This window comes from Schistocerca americana, chromosome X (genome assembly GCF_021461395.2).
Source record: "Schistocerca americana isolate TAMUIC-IGC-003095 chromosome X, iqSchAmer2.1, whole genome shotgun sequence".
Classification (NCBI taxonomy): Eukaryota; Metazoa; Arthropoda; class Insecta; order Orthoptera; family Acrididae; genus Schistocerca; species Schistocerca americana.
This window is the reverse complement of record NC_060130.1, coordinates 335,010,939-335,031,174: the sequence shown is the minus strand read 5'-3', so window position 1 is coordinate 335,031,174 and position 20,236 is coordinate 335,010,939.

Below are 20,236 nucleotides of genomic sequence, written 5' to 3'. Positions count from 1 at the left end.
GGTCACGGGCCTGGGAAAGGCGCTGCAGGCAATGTGCTGTTAACAAATCCACTTGCATCGGTCTGCAGCCAAAGCCCAATAACACCGAATTTCGCTCCACTGTCCTAACGGACACATTCGTCGTATGTTCAACATTGATTTCTGTGGTTATTTCACTCAGTGTTGCTTGTCTTTTAGCAGCGGTAACTCTACGCCGGTACTCGCGGTCGTTAAGTGAAGACCGTCGTCCGTGGTGAGACATAATGCCTGAAATATGGTATTACCGACACAGTCTTGACACTGCGGATCTCGCAATATTGAATTCCCTAACGATATCCGAAATAGAATGTCCCATGCGTCTAGCTCCAACTACAATTCTGCAATCAAAGTATGCTAACTCCTGTCGTGCAGGCATAATCACCTCTGAAACCTTTCCACATGAATCACCTGAGTACAAATGACAGATCCACCAACGTACTGCCCTTTTATACCTTGTGCACACGATACTACCGCCATGCGCCATCCGTATACACTGATCAGCCAGAACAGTATGACCACCGACCCACTATCGATATAAACCAGTCCAGGCGATAGCAGTGGAACCTGGCGAGGAGTGACTGCTAATCAAGCACAAGCACGGTGCATGCAGTTATCAGTGAGCGTGCTGTTAATGTGTAGAATGTCGATGGCACGGTCTGTCTGAGTTCGGACTGTGCCGGCCGGGAGGCTCGGCACTAGCATTTCGGAAACTGCAAGGCTTGTAGGGTGTTCGAGGAGTGCTGTGGTGAGCATCTACAGCACGTAGCGAAACCAAGGTGATAGCACGTCCAGACGCCGGGGGTTGGGCGGACAGCCCTCATTACACATATCGGGCGTCGTAGGCTGGAAAGACTGGTAAAACAGGGCAGGTGCCGAACTGTGGAGGAACTAACATCAGACCTTAATGCTGGGCAGAGTGCAAGTGTGTCTGAACACACAATGCACCAAGCACTCCTAACGATGGACTTCCGCAACTGACGACCCAGGAATGTGCCAGTGTTAACACCATGACATTGGCAACAACAACTAAATGGATATGTGACCATTGGCACTGTACGTTGGCGCAGTGGCAGAGCGTTGCATAGTCTCATGAATCTTGATACCTTCTTCATCATGCCAATGGGACGGCGCGAATCAGTCGTCTTCGAGGGAACAGGTCCTTGAAATCTGTACTGTGAGACGGAGACAAGCTGGCGGCGGCTCTGGGGAACATTCACGTAGGCATGCATGGGTGCAGTGGAACTCGTACAAGGCACCATGACGTCCAGGGAATATCGTACGCTAGCTGCAGACCACGCATACTCCTTCATACGATCATGTTTCCCGATGGCAGTGGTATTTTTCAACAAGATAATGCGCAATGTCACAAGGCCAGGAGTGTGATGGAGTGGTTCCAGGAACACAGTGACCAGTTCCAATTGATCTGCTTGACTCCCAACTCATCAGAACTGAATCTGACCGAACACATCTGGGATGTGATTGAACATGACCTCAGAGCTCATAGCCCCCCCCCCCCCCCCCCTGGGAACTTACGAGAATTAGCTAACTTTTGTGTGCAGATATGGCCCAGCTCCCTCCATCGACGCACCAAGGCCTCATTGCTTCCATGCCTTGACGTGACGCCGCTCTTATCTGTGCCAAAGGTGGACATACCAGCTATTAGGTAGGTGGTCTTAATGTACTGGTTGATCAGTGTATGGGTATATCGCTGTCCTATAACATTTGTCACCTTAGTGTATTACTACTGTCCGCCGGCTACAGTAACCAGACGATTACAGCCTATGGTATCGCATAGCAGGTGATTCCAAAGGAAACACAGAGGCCAAAGAAGTAAATAGTAGGGATCATATACAACATACAGCCTAGGACGAAACCATGCTTACGAGCAAAGTCAGGAACGAAACTCCAAAATCCTGTCTGCTGTTGTTATGAAGTCACTTGATGACTGTTCAGAGAAAGACAAAATTTTTTATTATATTTAAATAAAAATAACATTGAAAATACCAGATAAATTGCTCATAAAGTAGTACTAGTTATTTTAATGCAGTAGAGTTCGAAGACATCGTAACGAAGAGTTCAGTGAAGCTCCAAAGAAACTCGTATAAGCATGCGTATTCAAATACAGAGACACGTAAACCGGCAGAATATGCCAAGCGGTCGGCAACGCCTATAGAAGACAACAATTGTTTGGCGCAGTTGTTAGATGGGTTATTGCTGCTGCAATGGCAGATTATCAACGTTTAAGTGAGTTTGAACGTAGTGTTATAGTCGGCGCACAAGTGATGGGACACACCATCTCCAAGGTGGCGATGAAGTGGTGATCCTCCCGTATGACCGTTTCACGAGTGTACCGTGAATATCAGGAATCCGGTAAAATATCTAATTTACGACATCGATGTGGCCAGAAAGAGATCCCGCAAGAACGGGACCAACGACAACTAAAGAGAATCGTTCAACGTGACTGAAGTGCGACCCTTCCGCAAATCGCTGCAGATTTCAATGTTGGGCCACCAATAAGTGTCAGCATGTGATTCATTCAACGAAACTTCATCAGTATGGGCTTTCGGAGCCGAAGGACTACTCGTGTACCCTTGATGACTGCACGACACAAAGCTTGACGACTCGCCTGGGCCCGTGAACATCGACACTGGGCTGTCGATCACTGGAAATATGTTGCTTGGTAGGACGAGTCTCGTTTCAAATTGTACCAAGCGGATGGACGTGTACGGGTATGGAGACAACCTCACGAATCCATGGACCCTGGATGTCAGTAGGGGACTGTTCAAGCTGGTGGAGGCTCTATAATAATGTGGGGCGTGTGCAGTTAGAGATATGGGACTCCTGATACGTCCAGACACGACTCTGATAGGTAACATGATCATAAGGATCTGATCACCAGCATACATTCATGTCCATTGTGCCTTACGGCAGACTTGGGCAATTCTAGCAAGAGAATACAACACCCCATCCGTCCAGAATTGCCACAGAGTGGCTCCAGGAACACTCTTTCGAGTTTAAATGCTATCAATGGCCACCAGACTCTGCAAACATGAACATTATTGAGCATATCTGGGATGCCTTGCAACTACTGTTCAGAGGAGATCTCCACCCCTCGTACTCTTACGCATTCATGGTGTCCGTTCCCTCTCGCACTGCTTCAGACAGTCGAGTTCATGCCACGTCGTTTTGCTGTACTTCTGCGTTCTTGCGGGGGCCTGCACGAAATTAGGCAGGTGTTTCTTTGGCTCTTCAGTGTATGACAGCTATATGTCTCTAATGCAAGGGATTATTTGTAACAGTAACTTCAGAATACAAAACTGTGTATTTCAAGTATATATATAAACAGAGACTATTCACAAAGACTCTTTGTGTTACATCTAGCATGATAGTCGTCACAAAATACTTTTCTTCGCCATCTTATTGTTATGAATTCACATAATTTCATTGACAGTATATGGAACGATGTTACGGCGATTCTCTGATACAACTAAACTACCCCTGCTAAAATCTTGTCTGTAATTCATTGGTCTTGTTTCGCCACTTCCGGAGAGTTTGGAGAAGGCACAGACATTGGCCTCCCACCAAGACGATACACTCCTCCCCCCCGAAGTCATCACCTCTGCCATCTATGTTCATGTATCTCTCAGGTTCATCTTTACCTCTAGATTTTGATGATCACCCGCTCCGGGGCTTCTCTTACGGATCTTTTTTCTCGTCACCGACGTCTATGCTGCCTAACTGGTGACGAAGAGTTTGATATGTATTTTCTCTGGCCGGTCGGGGTGGCCGAGCGGTTCTAGGCGCTACAGTCTGGAACCGCGCGACTGCTACGGTCGCAGGTTCGAATCCTGCCTCGGGCATGGATGTGTGTGATGTCCTTAGGTTAGTTAGGTTTAAGTAGTTCTAAGTTCTAGGGGACTGATGACCTCAGAAGTTAAGTCCCAAAGTTCTCAGAGCCATTTGAATCATTTGTATTTTCTCTGTTTTTTTTTTTTTTTTCACCGAGGACTAAGTGTTCCTCGAAATTGGGTGAAGAAATGTAACAGTGTAATGAGAGTCCTGTATTACGTTAATAACTTTCTATTTTAGCACGTTTTCTGTATGTTCTATCAGCTATTTAAGTACTGCATTGTCGTCTTCACTTTAGCATTAATATAGCAAGCTAAATGACCATGCCACTACAAACGGCAGACTTGAATCTGTTTCATCCTCCACGTCGTTTGAGGCTAATTAAAAAAATAGTAATTAATCAGGATGATATGAAGGTGTCATTTCCTGTTTATTTTTATGCAACAGGAACTTTTGAATGTCAGTTTTTTTGCGAATAAGGTGAATTAAACATTATGCAAATACTACTCCATAAGGTTTCAACAATTTTACCTAATGTGCCTCCTAATTTTCCGATAAGACCAGTGTTTCATATATCTATCTGTCTGGATTAATCTATAACTCTCTGGCAATTATTCACTGAGGAACTTTTCATCCAGACTGCGCCGTAATGCTGTGTTCATGCACTGCACTGATTGTTGTGTTCAAGAGCTTTCTTTATGCTCAGCCGTTGCTCTGTCACAAATATCTCTGCTTGGTTCCATTTGAGATTTATCTGTCTCAGATAGTTCTTCGTGTAATTTCATAAGAATATTTTCACTTCCCTTTGTTACATCTAGAAACAATGCTGTGAGGAACAAACTGTTGTCATTTCACTTGCGTCCTCAGAATTTACAATAATAAGGGATGGGACAATAAGGTAATGTGTTTTCCAATAATTTTCAGTCCGAAGATCACCCACCCGTCATAATACTTTAGTTCTGGTCAATGGCTTCTTTTGTTTAGGCAAGATCTCACATCGCACTTCATTCGCTATATCTGGAATATGTTCACACACAGTCCTTGTAGACGGTAAAATCTCCTTAACGGTCACTGTGCCGTGCTTGGCACCAATCAGATTAAATTCTTATGAAAGACCAACGCACACATTATCACGCCCTTGCCATTTATTGGGTCTTTATCGCTCTTTTAAACTGTTACCGTATCGAATATATGATATTTTGCACTTACGTCCTTTCATGCTCGTGGTGATCCCACTGTATGAGTAACGCTTCGCATCCCTCTCTTTGGCACTGAACGTAACCCAGAGGACCAGAAGTATACCTTTCAGCCAATATGTGAAATTATAAATAGCAAGAATAAGCATTGTTCTGTCGAACACATCTGTGTTTTTCTTATCCCACTTCAAAGTAATGGACGCAAGTTCACGAGATTAGAGAGCAAGAAGAAAACAAAGCAGAAAATATTATCATTATTATTTTCCCACTGTTTTCACGCTGATAGAAGTGGGCAGTTCTTTTAGCAAATATGAAGTATAATTCTAACTCTAAGGAACACTGTTTCTAATTTGTTTCCCTTTTTTTTTTTAAGTTAAAACTGTTATAAAGTGGGACATGTGATGATATTCCTGAACCTTCGCCCATGACTGATCTTTTCAGCTTTATGTGGCACCAAGATATCTTTAATTAGACGAGCGAATGAAGTTCATTAGTTTTTAGACTTTTAATATACCACTGTGCAGAAACTAAAATAGATATTAAAATAAAAATGAAGAACTGGTCTTTCAAATGCTGGCAAGAGAAAACTGAAAAACAAAGTCTCGGACGTCTCGTTCATCTAAAATGAAATGAGGCAGACCCCTAAGAAAACTAAATAACTAGTCGCTTGAAAGTATCCCATCTGGAAATATTCTGGCTTATTCCGGGTCTGTCTAACAGAACGTACGTCTCACCTGCTAACATTCGCAGAAGGTGTTTCTTCGTCGTCATAGCACTGCGACAGATGATACTCCACGTGACTCATCTTTTGAGCTTTATGTGGCACCGAGTTAACTTAAACTAGATGAGCGAAAGAAAGGCATCAGTTTTTGTACTTTTAATCCACCACTGTTCAGAAACTAAAGTAGTTATGAAAAAAAAAATTAAAAACTCTACTTTAAAATGGCTGTAAGAGTAAAAAAGGGAAAATACAGGAAAACTGAATAACCAGGTCTTGGGCATCTCGCTCATTTAACAAGAAAGGAGGCAAATCCCTAGTAAAATTAAATAACTAGTCGCTTGAAATTATCCCATGCGGAAATAATCCAGCTTATTCCGAGTCTGTCGAATAGAACGTACGTCTCATCTGCTCACATTCGTAGAAGGTATCCTTTCGTCGTCGTAGCACTGTGACAAACGGTACTCCAGTAGGCCAGTCTACGAACCTCACGAGTCTTACAACTGCAGCGGGAGCTCGCAGGCTTGCATCGTCAAATTTTTATCGCCGGCTCCTATCCCACTGAATTTCATGGTTGTACACGGCGGCTGTCAGCTTAATGAGCAAGTCTGAAGGTGGAGACGACCAGCTCTACTATGTAATGTTGATCGAAGTTCATTACGCCAAAGTGATAAACAATAATAAATACATACATGAAATCAATATTTAGGTAAATAAATTGAAAATGTAAGTGTAATGGATAACATGAAGCACCGTCACGTCATCCCACAGCGCGTGCTGCCGAAAACTTTTTCCCAGGCAATGTGTTCCAAACAAAAATTTTGACGCCTACAGGAATCTATGTACCGATCACCAGTTCTTGACATCATAAAATTCCTTGTTGCAGCCAACCCTTAAACTTCAATTACCACAACTATCTCCCCATGCAACATGTTTTACATTTCAGCATATCGCATATTTTGCTGGCAGTTGCGTCATGGGATCATGTTCCCGAATTACGTAGATATGCTGAAATAAGATGCCGCAAGTCCACGATTATTTCACGATTTATGCCTCGCTATAAGGTTATGATCTTACCACGTAAAAAAAGAAAAGAAACTGAATACCTTCCATTCGAATATTTGGCCTCAGGAGCGAATTTTTTTAAAGAGAAAACTCACTATAGGTTCCAACTTACAATAGCGTTTAGTTGCAAAGAAACTTCGTACTATTACTTATTATTTATTTACATATTAACTGTTGCAGTTGTCACCCGGTAAACAAATAATTCAGTAGCGCTTTGCAATGCAGAAGAAAATTTCACCGTCAGAAAAGACGATCGGGAAATCATAATTGTCTCGAGTTAGCGATGTGAAAGCATGCGGAATTTAGTGCTAGCGCAGTCGCCGATTACTGACCGTCGGGGCTTGCCCCTCCAGTGTCCCAATTGACCGCTCCAACCAGGACAGGACGAACTAAGCTCTGATAACGGTTACTGCAATGGTTTACGACTAAGACAGGGCCGCCTTGACAGTACCGCTCCCAGGTTCGGAAGATGAGCAACTGCTTTGCACAGGCCAAAAGAACTGCACAGCGAGTACAATTATTAACCACTACCCCAACAGAAATTTTAATTCATTTGCACTGTTCTCAAAACTTCAGGAAGGTTCAGAGCACACTACTACAGCGCCAAAAGGTGATCCACCATCTCCATCGCTGGTACTTCTGTTTCAAGAGAATTGCAGGTCCCTACAGTAACTTGTACAAAGCGGACAACCGCTGTGCCGAAAGTGAAGAAACCCGACAGAGAACTATGCAGTGTATCACTGTTTACCGCTGAAGATTTCCAACAAGTGACACAGGAACAGTTAGAAGGAAAGCTGCCAAACTATAATCACACGTCGACACCTAATAAAGTAATCAAATTGGTTCTCCGTGATCTGCCATTCAGTATGTACCCTGATCAAATAAAGGAAGAACTGAAGCTCATGCATTCACCGTAAGGACGGTCATAAAGCTAAAATTGTCGGAACACTACAACATATTCTTGGCTATTGCAACTGATAATCCGGAAAACAAACGGAGTTTTCAACTAATTCGCATCGAAAACTTCAATGTTCGAGCGGAAAATTTAAGTGATAAAATGTTCCATCGCAATTCTACTGCTGTTAGGGCATCAGTCAAATTGCACGGCACTTTTCCTTGACAGATAAGTGTGAAGTGTGCTGGTAACCACAGAAGTCGTGTCTGCACTCTCTCCCGTGGTTCGAGGCTGACATGTACATATTGTGGCAAGGAGGGAAATGTGGCTGGCCACTGCGGCTGCACCATTTGGATGTGCGCTAGAGCTCGCCGGCGTGATCAAACCAACGAGCTGCAGCAAAGGAAGACGACCACGGCATATCGTGGCGTATCCTACACCGCAGCTGTCACGTTGACTGAGCCAGTCAGGGAGAAGCATCCGTCGAAGAACGACGCAGGAGGGAAACACCACAGAAACCACACACAGGAATAAAGATGCTGACACCTCTTTGCAGCAGCCACTCTAAACGGTTCAGCAGTTTACTTTTGATACTCCACCGATGTGGCCGAGTGCTACGTCACAACGTAACTGGGGCTGAAAGAAGGATGAAGACATGAATCAACACAAAACAGAAGTAAACCCATACACGAGCACCGCCATTGAAGCAACTCCGATTGAAGGAGAGCAGGGAACTGGACCCAGCACGAGTGTCATAGCAGCTGCCCCAGACGATGATCTCAGCGCCGGCCGAAGTGGCCGTGCGGTTAAAGGCGCTGCAGTCTCGAACCGCAAGACCGCTACGGTCGCAGGTTCGAATCCTGCCTCGGGCATGGATGTTTGTGATGTCGTTAGGTTTAACTAGTTCTAAGTTCTAGGGGACTAATGACCTCAGCTGTTGAGTCCCATAGTGCTCAGAGCCATTTGAACCATTTTTTTGATGATCTCAGCACCTTAATTTGGCATGTTGCTGCTCTCGTGAACAACATAAAATACCTGATAGAGCTTTTTGCACTGCAGATTACTGTTGCAGTGATGTCAGCTATGCAAGCAGCCACCATATTTCAGCCACAAAAGCCGCACTATGGATAGCATGATGGCTCTGAGCACTATGCGACTTAACTTCTGAGGTCATCAGTCGCCTAGAACTTAGAACTACTTAAACCTAACTAACCTAAGGACATCACACATATCCATGCCCGAGGCAGGATCGAACCTGCGACCGTAGTGGTCGCTCGCTCGGCTCCAGACTGTAGCGCCTAGAACCGCACGGCCACTCCGACCGGCGGATAGCATGAATGGCCTGACAGTAGCTGCGTGGAACAACAATTATACGCATGGACAGTCACACGGCAGATGGCGGTACAGCAGTATACGCGTGTGTCAGCATCTGGAGTCGCCACTGACAGAGCTGGAAGCCATGAGCATCATCGATCATATGTGAATGGGACGTGTAACGTTTATCGCAACGTACGGGCCGTTGCCTCGTCGCCTGCATCTCAACTGATTTCCAAGCCTTTCTGAACCTATGTGGAAGGATTCTAATCACAGACGACCTAAACTTCAAGCATGTGGCATGGCACTCTAATACTTACAAATTCCAGCGAACGGAACGACATAGGGCTTTAGTGGTGGGGTCAGACGCTCCAACACATTTTCCAATAGAGGGCAACTTTATGCCATGGATGTCGTTATCATTGAAGGTATACCACAACAGATTCACGCCTTAACACGCAAAGCGTTATCTTTAGGCCATTCCCCAAGAAACCTTCCAGCTTCTGACTGAATGTATGCCTGCGAGAGTGGAAGCTGTCATCAAGGCCAAGGGTGGGTCAACACCATACTGAATTCCAGCATTACCGATGGAAGGCGCCACGAACTTGTATGTCATTTTCAGCCAGGTGTCCGGATACTTTTGATAACATATCGTATCAGCTATACTGCTCATGTAGGTAGTCCACAACCTCAAAATCACGAAGGTTGGAAACCACGATGACGTCAAAAATGCCCTCATGTACCAGCTTCCACCAGCTGTTGTCGCATCTGTAATCAGCACATTCAATTAGATTTTCGAGGCTAATCACTATCCATAAGCATTCGAACATAAAAAAATAGGGGCCATACCTAAGATTAGCAAAGATCTACGTCTTACCCTGGATTATAGAGCTATAAACTTATTAGCAGCCCAATCCAAAGTCTTCAAGAGGATGTCTCTGAAGAGGCTTTAGCTTCACGCTGCTTCATAGGCGATACTACCTGATGAGCAGTTCAGATTTCGGAAGGGTCATTCAACCGAACATAACCTTCCGTGATTAGGGAAGGAAACCTTTGACAGTGTGCAACCCTGTGACTAGTGGAGAAGTGCTGGTTCTACTCAAAAGACAACGATTTTATCTCAAGCTCACTGAAAATACAAGACCCTCGTCTCTTCCCCTAGGGCGTGTCAAGTTATCTGCGCTGCAACTGTATCACTTAAAAATGGCTGGAAAATAAGGGTCACCGAAAAGTGAAACTTGTCAAGGTCACTGACTGTATGGAAATTGTGTGACTTAAAATTCGTACGAAAACGAAGCTGGCCTGTAAGAAGGACACGCCCACACTGCTGGAGCAATTGTATGAGGGCGTGCTGGAAAGTAATTCCTCCGAAATTTTTATGTGAAAACTTTTAAGGATTTTTTAAATTAAATATATGTTATTAACATTGTAAATCTTTATTTCTTATTTCTACTTCTTTGCAGTCATTTTCCACCAGAGGGCTCCAAAATGTATCGTGTAATATGGTGGTGCGCAACATAACTATGCCGGTGCGTCATACACAGCTTGCTGTAATAGAATTTCGGATTCGAAGAGTTCATCCACACATGGAGCACCCTCTGCTTCAACATGACAATACCAGACTTCACAAGAGTGCTGTGACATATGCAACAATCTGACGCCTTGGTTATACTGTCATTGATCATCCTCGATACCATTTGGTCCCATCACTTGTAAGATGAAATGTTAAAATTTATTTATGGCTCTTTTTATGAATCTGTGAAATTTGAATAATAAACTGGGATTAGATACCTATTATTTTAAATGTTAATTATACTTACCAGGGTACTATTAGTTAAGGTCTTGGCTCTTTCGACGAAGTCAAACATTCCACAGAGAGAGTATCAACAAATTGGTCTCTCGTTTGGAGAAATGTACTCGTCCCCAGGATGACTATGTTGAGAAATAAATACGTAGACATGAAGAATAAATATGTAGAGTGTTATTACAGTTTGTTCTATTTTAAAAGCTTTAAGAATTTCACATGAAAACTTTGGCGCCATCACTTTTAGCACGACCTCTTAGCATATGAATTTGGTGGAAAAATGAAATGGCATGTGGCGAGGTCACTGCCTGTAGGGTAGTAGTATAACTTGAGAATGACAAGAAAATGAAGCTGGCATGTACCAAGGTCACGCCCATACCTCGGCGGTAATTGTATGACCTCGAATTGGCGGGAAAACGAAACTGGCACATGGCAAGACCACACCCATGGCTCTGGGGCAATTGTATGACCCAAAATTGGTTGGGAAAAGAAAACAGGTTGGTGAGGCATAGTCATCTTGGTTGTGTGCTGAATATTTGTAATTAAGATAATTTATAACACAAAACTGACATCATATGCTTTAACACCACAGATGATGTGATATTTGCAATCTCGATTTCGCAGTTTGCAGCAGAGTAGTTTGGACAATAGAATTTTTTTCAACATATGACCAGCTGTAATTGCTATTTCAAGTTTCGGGACAATTTGCAACAATTTAACCGATTTCTTCACAGTATGCCAAAAATTCCCACTTTACAGTATCATCATCGAAAGACAGACAGAAAGGCGAGATTTAATTGTTTACCAGTTAACAATATAGTGGAATATTCAATCAAGTACATTGATATCCCAGTAGTTTAATGTTTAACAATATCACAGAGTATTATTTTAAGAAATAGTGCATACTAATTCTATGTTTAACTGTAAGGAACTCCCCCCTTGCATGATTATTGCATTACAAAAGCAGTGACATCTCTATCAGGGCACCTAAGACGAGTCTTAACACCATGAAGTTACTGTGATGGAAAAACAGCGGAGAATGCTACTAGGATCATTTACTACAGGCACATTTACTGCAGACAGGTATTTACACACTCAGTAAATAACACATAAGACAGGAGCAATATCGATGTATTCATTATTAAAAACATTCACAGCGACCAGCGAATGCTGCCAACGTCGCCCAGTGTGTCATGAGACTTCTGCAGAATAAGCCAAATTTCACGTCTTTCTAGCCCGTTGTCATCGCCGCTGCCGTGCTGCACACTCCAGAAGGTCGTACTCACGTCTGTGGCAGCTGCGCTTCTGGGGAGACGCAACTTTGCGACGCGTCTTTGCGCCTGCAACTTACTCAAGTATTGTCACTTCCTCCAGCGAGCGGAAACAGCAACCCATGCATATGATTACAGGCAGTTTGTGACCGGTACGCACACTGGCTGCCCACACAACTTACACACCTAATACAAAGTAGCCAGAATAATGATGTCTTATTGGTATGCAAAAACATTGGGAAGTTATGCTTACACAGAGAAACTAGATGTGAACATACCTCTGTAACACGCGCCAAGGTTAACCCCAGAGACACATGTGGCAGTGTCCATGGTTTATAAACCTTCCTGGTTTTTAAAATGGCAAGAAGTTACGCCTACAAACATGCAGTGGAATCTAGATGTGGGCACAACTCTGTGGCACGTATCGACGTAGCCGCCTGTGATACGAGTAATAGGAATAGGAATATTCCCTGAACAAAAAAGCGTTAATACCATTACATCACGCTGTCTGGTTAAAGCCGCGCGGGATTAGCTGAGCGGTCTTAGGTGCTGCAGTCATGGACTGTGCAGCTGATCCCGGTGGAGGTTCGAGTCCTTCCTCGGGCATGGGTGTTTGTGTTTGTCCTTGGGATAATTTAGGATAAGTAGTGTGTAAGCTTAGGGACTGATGACCTTAGCAGTTAAGTCCCATAAGATTTCACACACATTTTTTTGTCTGGTTAAATGCATCTAGACGCCTACTGGAGGTCACTAATATTGGATTTGTCTTTCAGACGAAAGACATATCACGAACATCGGTAGAAAGAAAAACTATTAATTTCGGCAACACCGATTACTTAGAAACAGCCCTTATGACGGAATATCTACTATCATTTAAAATCAGCCACTTGCTAATGACGAGAGCGAAAAAATTACTATCTATATGCTTGTGCACAAACCATGATATCTCGTACATTGTAGATAAACGACACATTGCTTGAATCGTCACCATTTCTACAATCAACCTTACTTACTTGTCACATCCACGTGACTTTGCAACGAGGATGGAAAGAATGTCAATCTGTAATCCGCCGTATTGGCACAAATTTCTCATTGCAGTCATTTCGTGGAACGTATGTGAGCGGACGTAATACCCGTAACGTATTCCCTCTGATATTTGCATCAGTAAACTTCTCCATGATACACAATACCCCTCTCGCAGCGTTTACCACTGGAATATGTTTAGCATCTTCAAAGCGATCCCTCGAGGAAACGGGTCACTCCTCGTTCTTGAAGATACAGCTGCAGTGACTGCAGAAGGCACAGAAGAGGAGTATAAGCAGCCATTTCTTGCAACACTGCTGTCGTGATGAACGAAGGAAGGAAAGAAATTAGTTTCTGAGATGGCGTTGACGATGAGGCCGGTATAGTCGGTAACAAGTTTGAGTCGAACGTAAGGTAAGAAATAAAAATGGCAACTTCCCTTACAAATAAACTGTTTTGATGTTCACCTAGAGCGGCTTGGAGGAAACATAAGGAATCGGAAATTTAACTGTGAAATGAATATTATTTCCATGTCGCCTCCATAGCAGTCGGGTGTCTTAATCACTATACCACATATCACCTCTCTCTCGGGTTTGCGTGGCGAATATAATGGGGATAAACAGTAATAAGCGGGATATCTGGGTTTGAGTCCTGGTCCGGCACAAAGTTTCATTGTCGTCATTCCATTATACAGCTGACTGTTGTCCATATTCGCTACTGCGGATATATTTTATAAGTCCTTAAATAGTTCGGAGAGCAGATCACATTCCGTTACACTTACTAAATGTGTCGACATGGAGAGGTTCGTCATGCAGCAGTAATCTCCATTATAATCTCGACGCAGAACTGAGAGAGAGGTGATATGTGGTACAATGGTTAAGGCACTCGACTGCCATGCAGGCGCAATAGAAATCGCATTCATTTCGCTACCTTGGGAGCAGCCTCGCGTTAGCCAGTTGCTCGTGATGTTTATGGTTGTGAATCTCGGTGCAACTACGATGGTTGCGTCTGTACTCTCGTTATGTTTGCACCGCGACATACCGGCGATGAAAATCGACATGCAACGGGGCGTAGTTCTATTTTCCGACCCCTGCTGCAGTGACGGCATTCTTGGCACATGGCTAGCTTCTTTGTTATAGTGATTTATGTTAATTCGTTTGGCACTCTCTCCAGAAACTGGCCTTTATACTGAAGAAATTATTTGTTTGTATGAATTTTTCTTCTTTTTACTTGTACTACAGCAAATTCTTCACTCGTCTTGTCAGTGTCACTTTAGGAAACGTGTGACAGGTCTACCTCTCATTTATGTGTCCAGTTCTGAATAGACGCGTTGTCAGACTTTCATTAGTCTGTAGCTTCCTTCCTGTCCCTTTAATCAATCCTTTACTAGGAGACGGAACACCTGCTGTAAGAAATGAAATCCGACGCCTGGGACAGAAGGTCAGCAGATGAGTGATCTGCTAGAGAACAATGATAATTGGTACAGTTAATTCAGACTCACAAGAGGAGAGATGATGAGAACACAGCCATAGATACCACTATTCTCCCGACCAACACACACGCTACAAATGTGCTGCAGCAGACTCACGGAGCCCAATGACGCTCTCTGCATCCATGATATAGTTCTGAGAATTTAAATTATTACAGTTTTTATTTGAAGAGATGAGCCTTGTCTCTTAGAAAAAATGACGTATCTTGCTCCCTGCAGTGAGCTTGAAAAGAAACGTGTTTCAAGGAGACAATCATAAATGAAAACCAAATAATGTTAAGGAAACACACTGTTATAGCAACTGTAAATGCTCATAATGATGACTCTCGACCATAGGTTCAACGAATTTTTATTGGCAGACACATATAGGCGGGCATCATCAGAGGCTACGCGTGTTGATAAGCTCTACATGTGCTCTTGCTGTACTGATGCTGTTGTTCCACTTGCAAAGCTGAAAACAGTTTTCAGCGCAGAATAAAAACTGGACATCCACGTTAACTATTGCGTAGAGTTTACAACCGTGAAAAGTATTTTCTCATGTCTATGTCCAACCATTCATATGTTTCTGTTGTGTCTTTTTGAGTGTGGTAATTTTCTTGTAATGGGATGGGATATTTCTTTCTTCCTCCCTTAGCAATTTTCCGCTGTTTTATTTCACCTATTCCTTCGCAGAATAACCGTTACAGGGATATCCATAATATGAGCCGTTAGATTACACCGGTTACGGCGACTTTTCTGTCAAGCCACTGTGCTTCAATCCGATTGGCCCGATTCAGATCACATATTGGCGATTGCGTGTCTCGCAGACGACTTCTAATTAACTTACTTAAGCAAAGCCTCTATTCGCGAATACAATTAAGAAAATAATACTCTGAACAACTTTTCATTTGACGCATTTTGATAAAACTGAAATGTAGTTACCTTTTTAATGTATGGTATTGAATAACTAGCTACGTAAGCATAAATGAGAGGTTGCTACACACATTAAGGTGCAACAGCGTTCAGTTGTAGAGAAACGTTGTGATTATATGTGTACTTCAGAAACGTTGTAATTGTAAACAGATCAACAATTTATGCAACAACTCAATAACTGATCGATTCAGCAGCTCTGCTATCTACAAATGAAATCGCGTATGCCTTTCGTAATGCGTACATTTCCAGTAATGTTCAACAAGAAGACTGGTATACTGAATTAATACTAAACAGCAACAGGGTTTAAATTTCTACCCAGTTATCTAGATTTAGGCCTTTTGTGAATTACTAAATCATTCCCAGAGGTTGCTGGGATGGTTCTTTGAAAGATTACGCTTTGTACTTTATTTTAGTTTGATTTATATCGTTTGTTATAAGTACTTGCGTTAATTCTGAAAAACACCTCATATGGCACGTGCAGCTCCTTTTGGGTTAAAATCATTCATTATGCCTTACATTAGTTGCCCATGATATTATCCCATACGATATCAAGGAAAGAAAATACGTAATCATATTTCACCGCTGACTCAACGCTACTGACGTCGTAATATTAGACGGTGGGACGGCACTTTACGCTCGAATGATTAGATTTTCAGACGTATACATACAAACACATTATTCTCGTGGCGCGAGCACATACATTCCATATTTTTGTATAAATCACTTAGTCATCGCCTTATAATACTTAAAATGATAATACGGTTAATAAACACTATTTTTTTGTATTACTGTCAGTTAAACTAGAAATTTGGGCGCTGCCAGTGGCACGCCGAGGCGGTAGCCAATACTGAATCACACTGCCAGGAGCAGTAAAGAAAGAAAGAAGATCAATGTTTAAGCTCCTGTCAACGACGAGGTCGATAGAGATCGAACACCATCTCGAATTTGGGAAGAAAATTGGCCATATCTTGTTTAAAATGGACCTCCCCAGTATATGCCTTAAGCGGCTTCGGGAAACCACTTAAAATCGGAGCTTGGGTAGCCAGATAAATGTCTGAACAGCTTTTCTCCCGATTGGACGTACAGTGTCCATACGATTGATATGGGGCGCAGAGGATTTCTAAGTATCCCATAGGAGAAAACGATAGCCCTCCGGACTACGAAAAGGTAAAGAAGACCGTAGTATTTCTCTGTGAGGTTCTCTAAATTTTATTTTTGTTATCACACTCACAAGGGGAGGCCACGACGTTGGGATGACATTTATTTCTAACGTTGTACATCTTTAGTAGGCCACTAAAACAACATAATGTGCAGGGAATAAGGTGTACTACTCTAGCGATTCCGAAAAAAAAAAAATCGCGAGAGAAGTATAACGCGTCTACAATGTGAGTTATGTATCCCTGCGTAGGTAACAGACGTTGTAGTTCATAGTGGTCAAATGATTAGCGTTCGAGTTTCATAAGACGAATGTCTATCAGGCGACAGTTCACTGCCACTTACACTTAATTATTAATCCAGTTTTTTTCGTCACTGGTCACATTATTTAATTTATATGACATTTGAGAGGTAATATAATGCAAAAGCACAACTTTTATCTGCGTGAAGTTTCAATTTATGTTTTCCATGTCTGTATGACAAATACCATGCTGCAACGTGTGATGTTGAGAGCACATCCGACGAGTAATTTTACATTACTCTTGTGGTCTGGCACATTGTGACATACAATATTACTAATGGGGAACAATGTTATTCACATCGTCATTTATCGAGGTTTGAGTTGGGCTTCCCAAGCTTGTCCCTCGTCCTTGAAAATTTAATTACAAATAGTAAATAAGAAAAAAACATGTGAAATTCACTACAACATCATGAAAATACACGTGGTTTTTTTCATTATGTTACCTCTCAAATGTAATATAAATTAAATAAAGTGACCAGTGATGAAAAAATGGCCAGACTAGTGGACCTTACTTCTTGCACAGTATGCTGTTTTAATGGCGTTCTAAAGGTGTACGAAGTTTGAAGTAAATCTATGATCCCAACGTCGTCGCCTCCCCTTATTAGAAGATTCAGATCGCTGTAACAGAGAGGACCGCATATGTAATAGCAGATCAACAAATTTTATATGAAACTTCCTGGCAGATTAATACCGAGTGCTGGACTGGCTCTCGGACTTGCTTTTCGAGGTCAGGTGCTCTACCAGCTGAGTGTACAAACACGACTTAGGTCACTACTTCACAGCCTTACTTCCACCAGCAGCCCGTCTGCTACTTTCCAAGGCTGGATGACTCAGTCGGTAGAGCACTTGGCTGCAAACGCCAGCCGGCCGGTGTGGCCGTGCGGTTCTAGGCGCTTCAGTCTGGAACCGCGAGACCGCTACGGTCGGAGGTTCGAATCCTGCCTCGGGCATGGATGTGTGTGATGTCCTTAGGTTAGTTAGGTTTAAGTAGTTCTAAGTTCTAGGGGACTGATGACCTCAGAAGTTAAGTCCCATAGTGCTCAGAGCCGTTTTGCTAACGCCAAAAGTCACGTGTTGGATTCCCGCTCTGGCACACAATTTTAATCTGCCAAGAAGTTTCAGGTCAGCTCAGTCCCCGCTGCAGACCTAAAATTAATTCTGCATTAAAGCTGTTTTTGCCTCCTGCGCGTGTCGCCCCATATTTCAGATGAAAGGCAACGTCCAGCGTACTGTATCATGTATTTTATGTGGAACTGATTTATGTAACCAGGAAAAGTATTAAACAATAGTGAAGGCGAATACGAAGAGAGAAACCTTAGGGATAAAAAAATAAAACTAAACTACGCACTTCGGAACGAGGATCGAAAATAACACGCACCTGAACAGAGAGAAGAAGGAGTACTTGCTTTGTTTCTCTGTCTTAAGCTTACTGTAATTTAATTAAAGAGAATTTTACACCAGACGCATTTCGCTTTTAATGATAAAGCGTCCTCTGTGCTTAGTCTGAAACTGGGTACATACGTCTGTACATTTTTTGGTTGTTTTAAATTAAAAACAGTATTTTGTTTGATCCAAAACAACCAAAAATGTACAAATGTATGCATCCAGTTGGCAGAACAACCACAGAAGATTATTTATAAATAAAAGCGAAGCGTGTCTGGAATAAAATTCTATTTAATTAAATTGCAGTAAGCTTAAGACGGAGAAACTAATATTAAATTTTTTAACAGCTGCTGCTAAAGATGTCCATGCTTTTTGAGTTATGATTCTCAAGATGTAAAATTAAAACCCTTAGCTACAATCATCTTCTGCAGAGGGTCGTGAATATGCCATAAACTCGCTTAACTGCTGTGTGCTTGTGTTCAAGGATGCAACGCTGGTTGTGTGGCGGGGTTTAGTAATATCTGTGAGTTTCGGCACGTCGCGAGAGGCCGAGTGGGCATCAGGTGGCCGTCTGTGTTGCTCTGTCAAACGGGTGGCGGCGATATGGCTGTTTTTGCTGTTTTCCTGTTGCTGGTGAGCCCCGATGTTACTAAAGCTAATGCTTTGCTACTGTTTTCGTTAACTTTGTATATTTAAGTCGTACGGAATATTTATTCGTGCGGGCAATAAATAATCATATTTGGTTTGTACATTGGCAATGGTTACAACGTGATAATTTCGAAATATTCATACAATATTAAACTTTAACTGGAAACAATTGAAGATTAATATGAGCAGCTAACGATATTAATATGCACGTATGTTCGCTAGGTAGTAAGTATGAAAACTGGATTTGGCTGTGTCGTGAAAGGATTTGGATTTAATGTAAAAATGTTTAGTGATTGCCGTGGTTACAGTAAAAGCGTCAGTTATCGTCGTGTGTATAAATCACGTATAGAAACGCAACTATAGTTATAAAAGTCAAACGATATGAAAGGGATGCGGTAATTGAGAAGGGAGTGAGGCACGGCTGTAGTCTGTCCGATTTCCTTCAACCTGAACGTTGAGAATGCAGTAAAGGAAACTACGGAGAAATTTCGAAAGGGAATTAAGGTTCAGGGAGACAAAAAAATTGTTTGCCGATGACATTGAATTTCAGAGGCAGTGGGTGATTTGGAAGAGTAGTTGAACGAAATGGATAGTGTCTTGAAAAAGAGACGTCAACCAAAATAAAACAATGCTAATGAAATGTAGTTAAATTGGGAGCTGCTGAGAATATTAGGAGATGACATTAAGAGTTTTGCTACTTCTGGAGTAAAAAATTGAAGTAGAGGATGTAAAATGTAGACTGGGAGTAGCAAAAAATAAAACCTGAAACAGGATTTGGTTAACTCCAAATGTAAACTTTTGACACTTTTTTGAAGGCATTTGTCTGGAGCGTGGCCTTGCCCGGAAGAGCAATGTGACCGATAACTGGCACAAAAAAGGAATAGGTTTTAAAATACGGTACTGCAGAAAAATGTTTAAGATTAGATGGGTAGATCGCATAACGAATGATACTGAGACGGACTGAGGAGAGGAGAAACTGTCAGACTTCTGTCTCAGAAGAGATCGATTAATAACACATTAACATCAAGAATTTGTTAATTTGGAATGGGAGGGAAGTGTGGGGGTAAAAAGTGTAGAGGGAAACAAAGAGATGAATACCGTAAGTTCAAATTGATACAGGTTGCCGTAGTTAATCGAAGATAAAGGTTTGTATGAGATATATTAGAGTGGAGAGCTGCATCAAAGTAATATTTTG